This window comes from Python bivittatus, unplaced genomic scaffold (genome assembly GCF_059951505.1).
Source record: "Python bivittatus isolate LINGU-HERP-01145 unplaced genomic scaffold, Pbiv_v1 ctg000220_np1212, whole genome shotgun sequence".
Taxonomy (NCBI): domain Eukaryota; kingdom Metazoa; phylum Chordata; class Lepidosauria; order Squamata; family Pythonidae; genus Python; species Python bivittatus.
The window spans coordinates 8,241,299-8,249,103 of NW_028277048.1; the positions used below are offsets into that span (position 1 = coordinate 8,241,299).

General features: G+C 40.9%; 1 long non-coding RNA gene across 1 annotated transcript; it reads right to left on the reverse strand.

Annotated features, from left to right (window-relative positions):
• Positions 1-97: 97 nt before the first annotated feature.
• LOC148216253 (uncharacterized) lies at positions 98-7,733 on the reverse strand. The gene is made up of 3 exons (XR_015795763.1): positions 7,419-7,733; positions 5,698-5,770; positions 98-328 (listed from the first exon to the last, which is right to left on the reverse strand). It is a non-coding gene; the product is annotated as an uncharacterized LOC148216253 (long non-coding RNA).
• Positions 7,734-7,805: the final 72 nt, after the last annotated feature.

A 7,805-nucleotide genomic window follows, 5' to 3' on the forward strand; every position in this document is an offset into this window, starting at 1 on the left:
CCGCTCCACCCACTCCGCGGCTGGCCGCCGCCGCCGCCGCTGTCCCTCGCGATAAGGCTTATTCCGGTCGGACACGCCTCGGGAATTGGAACTTTCCCACGGTCTACTGGCCTCATTCCCTTATTCCACTTCGCCCCTACTCACGAGGAATATACTCTTACCAGGCTTAATTGGCGTAAAGACCAGGGCTATGATTTCGTCTGAAATCCAGCGTTTCCGAGAGTCCCGGAAAAGTCGCGGCCGCTTGAAAGAGTTGCGGGTAGGTTCTTAGGTTGGCACCCGGCCACCCCAACGCACCTTTTGGAGTCTCCTGGAAATCAAATTACGCCTCGGAAAGGGGAGGGGAAAAAATACCAAATAAAGCTAAGCCGAGAGAGCAATACTTTTTAAGTTGTTAGATTTCCCCTCAGGAGCATCCTTTTTCAATTTTTCCAGAGTAAGTCACTAGATACCAGATGATGACTGGGCACAAATTATCCACCCATGCTTTTATGGTCTTTCACCTAATTAAGCCACCATTGCACCACAGGTTAATAAATAGCTGTCCTTTCCTTTTTTTTAAGATTTTTTTTATCCCGCCTTTATTATTTTTATAAATATTGCAACTCAAGGCAGCAAACATAGGTAATACTCCTTCCTCCTCCTATTTTCTACACAACAACAACCTGAGAGGTGAGTTGGGCTGAGAGAGAGAGAGACAGACTGGCTCAAAGTCACCCAGCTGGCTTTCATGCCTAAGGCAGGACTAAAACTCACCGTCTTCTGGTGTCTAGGCCCACACCTTAACCACTAGACCAAACTGGTTCTCCTCTCCTCTCCCTTCCCTGATATTTTAGTTTACATCCACAGCTCCATGGTTCTAAAATTTCTAAACTATTCTGACAGATTTTAAGTTACATTATACAGTATTTGGCATAATAAACTCTCAGCAGTAAACAAGTTACAGTTTATACAGCAGATAGTGTTACACATTCATTCCAATTTCCAGGGTTTCAGTATACATGAAACTCCCATGTACTGTTATTCTCCTGATACAATGCAGCTTTCCTCAACCTAGTATATCATGCACTGCTAGCTATACTGTACTGACTGAGAATTATGGAAGTTGTAATCCAGCACAGCTATAGAGGGCCAGGTTGGGAAAACTGCAAGGTTTCATTCTTAGCCTTTAATTTACAGTAGGCTAAAAAGAAGTTTGCCCAGTTTCCTATCACAAACACTAGAAGCCACAATGAATGCACAGTTTTTAATGCCATCAACACTGTACTAGGCTAAGCTTGGCACATCCAGGGCTGCATTCCAGAACTGGACATATCCAGAGCCCATTTTGGAGGGTTTGGAGATTTTAAGGAAGAAATGGGTGCCTTAAACCTACACAGGGTATTACACTCATCCAAAATCTTGGCCTCCCACCCAAGAGCTGCATATAGGCTACAAGGGGGAGATGCAGTTTTATAGTATGCAAAACCCAACAATTTGTTTTTTTCTCTTCTTTCTTCCACTTCTGAAACATCCTTTTATAATGTAGAAGAAAGAATAATTTTAACTTAATAATATGCAGGTCAAATGTATTCCAACCCCTGCGCCCTTTTTTCCCTTTTTCCTCTCTTACAACCTTGAAATTCTGTGCTTCAACTGCTAACTAAATGGGTAAAAGACTGAATTGCTGGATCCCTATAATTCATATGCAGAAATTAATCCAGAGTGAACTGGAGCCACCCCACTGGTTTGTTCTACCATACTGGGCCTCCAACTCACATTCATCTGAAGGGGCAGTAAAACTTTATAGCATTAGGACCATCCAGCACACAGAGGTCCCATGTGGGTGAAGTACTATAACCTATACTATAATGGATTCAGCTAAACACAGATGTGTGTCTTCTTTGTCCACATGAAGGCAAGGGAGCACGATCTGTGACATTCTTGAACCTAGAGGGATAGTCTGCAGCAAAGTTTGCCTGACTTCTGGTTCCTTTCCAGTGTTTCCCAACCTTGTCAACTTCTTGATCCTTGCCTTTCAGTACCCAGAATTCCCGAGCCAGCATGGCCATTGCTTGGTATTCTGGGAGTTGAAGCCCATACACCTAAAAGTTGCCAAGGCTGAGAAACACTGCATTAGACCAGGCCAGGCAGTGGGCCTTATATATTCCCTTGCCACTTGTCTCACCAATTTTTAAAAAATGATTAGTTTAATAAATAATATTAAATAGGAAATCACACCAGCATATAACAGCATAATTATTTTGCAGCAATACTTCTGGGTCCCACAATAATCTCACTGGAATGGCACGTAGCGCCCTTGGGAGGCAGTGTCATCTTGGTAAAAGGGGTGCAACTAGCCATGCCCATCAAAGCAACCATTCTGTGAACAGGCATGGCTCCCTCGGCGACCATTTTATGTGCATCCTCATTTCATGCTCTTGAAATTCCAGGTGCACCCCGGCTCAAAAAGCTGCCTACCGCTGATTTAAACTGGCAATCCCAATGCACCCTCAAAAAGCCTCATGTGCAGCCCTGAGAATCCTTTAAAATGTATGTTTTAATGTGAGGGAAGAGGAAAGATAATTAGATTTATGGCTGTCACCCACTATAATTAAAATTAAATCAAACCAAGTAGTTTTGTCTTGCCCCTCTCCATCATTACTTTTTGGAATGCAGCTTCTGACATGCTACCAGTCCAGAAATGTTGCCCATTCCTATTTTTTAGACCTTCCCTTTCTGGCTTAGACTACCACAAATAACCTGTAAATATTGGAATCTAAGAGTAGATTCTTTGTTAGGCCAATATACGTGTGAGTGTTTCTATGTCTTTAAATTTCCAACTTGAATATGTTTGACAACCAAAGGATATCTCTCCTTAATTTGGGGTCACCTTGTTTGGCTTTCCCACTGATACCCACAGAGATACAGTATACTCAGCCTCCCGAGCTTGCTATTAGAAGGAACAAGATACAGCTCTGTGTTTCTGACATCCAAGCATTAACTAAGCCTTTGGTTGGCTGAAATATGTATTAGCATGAAAAACAGGAATCCCTACTGTAACAGGTTTTTCTTCACATGCAATAAAAAAACCCCTGTACATTTAAGAATGCAGCAATATGCATGTAAATCAGTAGTGTCTGATTTGACATGGGAGAAACTCTGATTAACTTTTGCCAGAATTTGAGAAATAGGGGACCTTTTTTTTTTACTAGGAATCAGAACCAATATACAACATTAATGTTAGATTTTGCTACAAATTGTTCCAACTTCATCCAAACTTACAATAAAGGCCCAGACAACACTCTGTTGTCTCTCAGCTACAGCCTCTTTCAGCCTTCTATATGGAGAAAATGAACAGCATTTGCTCTGGGATTAGCATTAGCAGCTTTATTTTGTAATATTCAGCTCTTATCGAATCAGCTTTTGCGCCTGGCTTTTGAGAGGTTGGAGCAGGTCTACTGCATTGTATGTCCTCAAGCCTGGTTACATAGCATCCAACACGCAACTGCACAATAAATCTTCTACAAACCAAACCACAACTGTCATATTACTCGCCAGCCAAATACAAAGCATTATTTTTCAACTGCTGCTCATGAAGTTATCCATCACAAAACATTCTTCAACAATTGCCAAAACAGCAACCATTTGAGGATAATGTAAAGCAAGCACAAACAGCTGACTGTGGCAATATTTGGAATATTTCTTAATTGCTGCCCCTGCTCCCTCACCTTCTAATTGCTAATTTATTTTCTTGCTGCTGATTCAAGATATGCTTCCACTCATTGTTGTAATCCTTTGCTTCGCTAGTTCTGGTTCTTGCTTACCAAAGCAGGTAGTTTGTTTTCACTGGTAATGCTGGTGTTTGTACTGCTTTCCAAATATGTATAATTATACACACGCACACACCCAGATGTGGAATTTTCAAATGGCCCTGGTGCATACAACTTGAACTACTCCCCCCAAATGGATATAAATATGGGGAGGACTCAGAACAGTTCACTGAACACATTAAAATCAAGATTAGTTATGCATACCACCCTGGCACTCAGCAGTCTCAACACAGTAATTTCCTTCACTCACAAAAGATTCCTCAACAGAGAAAATTAAATGCTAAAAAGGATTCCGGTCAACCTTTCTCATTGCTGTAAAATTTTTCTAATAATATATTCCTCCTAAGACATAATATATTCTTCCTAGAACATTTAACCTTGGGTGAGCTCATCCTTGCAATCTTGAATGGCACAGCCTGTGTGTAAATTTACCATCTCAGTGAAATGAAAGTGAAACTCTCAGCATGAACTTAGTGACTTCCTGATCTGTGAACCCACTCTTGGAAGATGCCGTGTGTGTTTGTTACAATTTAATCTATATGTTAGATTTATATCCCTCCTTTTATTCAGGAGCAAAAGGTAGCTTGCACACTATAGAGATCTCCTTTGATTACCACTGAATGGTATGCCATTAGGGATAGGAACTATCTTTTGAGCCAAATCACAGGTTTTCAGTATGTTGCAGAAACACCAAGACATTATTTTATTATTTACTTATTATATCTGCATCTCATCTTTAATCCAAGGGCTCAAGGCAGTTTATATGGAGATTTCAATTTTACCCCTATAGCAGCCTTATGAGATAGTTTGGGCTAGAAGAAAGAGTGATTGGACTAAAATCACCCAGTGAATTTCCATGACTGGGAGTGGATTTAAATGTGATTCTACTCAATCCTAGTCCAACACCTTAACCACTAAACCATAGTGGCATTTGGGACATGATGGACAAGAGAGCAATATTTTGACTTCTATTCAGTTCCAACATACTGTCGAACCACAGTATATAGAGATCGCTAACTTTATGCCTTCCAGATAAGCTGGGATAACAATACTGTACCCAGATTTACAGAGATTGTAGTTTAGAGAGCACCAGACTGGAGGATGCTGGTTTAGAAGAGCCCAAACCATGGTTTGAGTTTTCACCATAAAGGCAAACTATGATTTTCGACTGTTTGATTTACTTTCTTTTCCATCTACAGCACATCTGTTTCTATGACCTCCAGAGGCAGAACAGTGGCCATGGTTATGGATTATCAATTAAGACATAATGCCAATATCATAGTTATGATGTTATAGTTACACAGCAAATTGCAGACCTCTCAAATCATGATTGTGATTCCTATTTGCCACATGAGAATGGTCTGTTCATAGTACCACAACAATCCAGTTAAATTTCCTTTGGCATGTTTTAATATCCTGTATTGCTTGAACTGATTCTTCCTTACCAGAGAATGGAATTAATCCTACCACAGCCAGCTTCACAGAGACACTCCCTCAGATGAAACAAAGAATCAACCCTAAACACCAGGCCCACATGAGCCCAAAAGTGAGCTCTGCGTATTAAAGCAGCTCAGGGTTCATGTACAAGCAGTTCCAGGTTCAAATCTAGAGGTACAACCCACAAATATCCTGGAAAGAGTGTGGGGCCAAGCCAATCAGGTCTGCATGAAGCAACAGTCAAGGGCCTGCATGTATCATGTCACCCTTTTAGTTTCCCACATGAACAATCCCTCTCCCCTAGCCCACCCCTTTTGCCTGACAGGACCTCCTTTCTCAACAGCATCAAGATCACTTTTTTTCTCCCTCATAGTTAAGCTTCTTCCATACATTTGTATGTGGGTTTCTGTCTTCACACTAAGAATGCTTTCTTCCTCAGCTGACTTACTTATAACAGCAACAGCATCTGTATGGCACCTTCTCCTGCTGGGACTCATCTTTGTTGAGAGAAGAGGTTTTGCCTGGGGAAGATAAATTACACACTAAATATGGGTTGGAGAAATCTACCCTTTCTGTTTAAAACAACAGGGAAGTATTGTCTGTATACTGTGGAGGGTCATTCTTTGTCCCCAGGGAACCCGTGCTGCCACCCCAGAACTTTAGCTCAACCAGAGACAATGGCTGGGGCCATGTGTCACATTAACCAATTAACATAATTTAACTTAGTGATGTGTCACCTTAGCTATTGTGGCTTATTCAATACAACTTGGTTAAAATAAACTACAGCTTAGCATAACATACAGACACAATCGGTGATAGGGTTCTGTCAGGATAAACCCTAAACCTCTTGTGGCAAGCTTAATGTGACATCTAAGCCCTAAGCATCTTTGTGGTTAAGCTTGATTTTGTTTATTTTACCTTAAGTAAAGCCCAATATGCCATATGAATTCTGTGTAATAGGCAGATAATGGTTAAGCTGCCATTAGTCCTCCAGGAAAATGAGGCTACATTCAGGAGTGGCCTTAAAGCAGAGCTGCTCCTGCAACAGTGTCTCCGCTTTATTTTATGCTAACAGGACACAAAGAGATGGAACTCAGTTCAGGCCTCCCTGGTCCAGGCCGGGCTGGAAGAGTCAGGGCTTTTCTTCTTGGTAGGGTGACAACTGGTCAAGGCTGCCAGATCTGGACTACATTAATCTGCATGACTATAAAGGTGTCGTTTCTTGTGTTGCTCTGCTGGTGTCTGGAGATTTGCAACCCAGATCTGGTACCCCTAGACTAATTTGCCAGTCAGCAGAAAAGTTGCAGGGAAACCAACAAAAGAGAGGGGGACTGGCAATAAGAAGCAGTTTGGGCCAAATTACACAGGTAATCATATTTACTCGATAAGTACTTTGAGATACTCAAAAAGAGGTGAGAAGTTGAATTCACAAAAGGCAAGGTACAAACTGGTGTATGGACATATTGGAAGCTAGTATGGTTTACAACAGGGTTTCTCAACCTTGGCGACTTGAAGATGTGTGGACTTCAACTCCCAGAATTCCCCAGCCAGCCATCTTCAAGTCGCCAAGGTTGAGGAACCCTGGTTTACAAGGACAGGGAATTAAAGTGAAATGTGTTGATGTAAACTAAATTTTGTTAGTTTTTCTTTTCTCACCTCCCTGTAATTTCTTTTGCTTGCTACTTTCTACATTTTTTCTGCATCTTATATGTTACTTATCCCCAAAGGAGTAACATGATAGTATACAGTATATAGTATATATGATAGAATATACAGTTGCATATTACTGTGTACCTTACTTTGGTAAACATTAAACTATGCATAGTATATCACGCATAACTGATTTTCATTTGTGGAAATATCCAATTCAGATTGTTTCTTCCTCCCACAGATTTTTCGGGGAATTTTTGGTGCATTTTAATACTGCCTCTATAACCTATAAGTCTCAGTTTGCATGTCCAAAGACTGTTCATCACACAATTTAAGAGTGCACTCTGCTATAGACATAAATCAGATTTCAGCAACAATATTTCCTCTTCCCTCCCCCATTTTTTTTAACCATTTTGCCTGAGGAAAAAAAATCTTGCAAGACTTCTGACAATTGTCATTTCATAAATATTAAATTGGTATTAATAAAGGCATTGTCGCATAAAGATTTTGGATAATCACCTGTGAGCAATATTATATTTAATACAGAGCAGTCTTCCTCAGCCTGCCTCTAGATGTGTTAGACTTTATTTCCCATAATCCACCAGCCAGAGGTGTTTGGAAAGCTGAAGTCCAAAACTAAATTAAACCAGCTATTAGACCAAAATGTATTTAGCAATAGACTAAAAGGAGCCAGGCTTCAAAAGTTGGCCTTGCCATGGATAGCTCACACATTACATAGATAAGAGGATAAAATGACACCACGATCCATTTATAAACCCGTCAAAAAATCTGAATTCAGCCGAACCCGATTGACAGCTACGAGGCTCTCGCTGTTCTGACAACCGAATAGGCGGTGTTATGATTAGCTCCGCCCATTCAATTCTTCTTCTTATCCTCCTCCCCCTC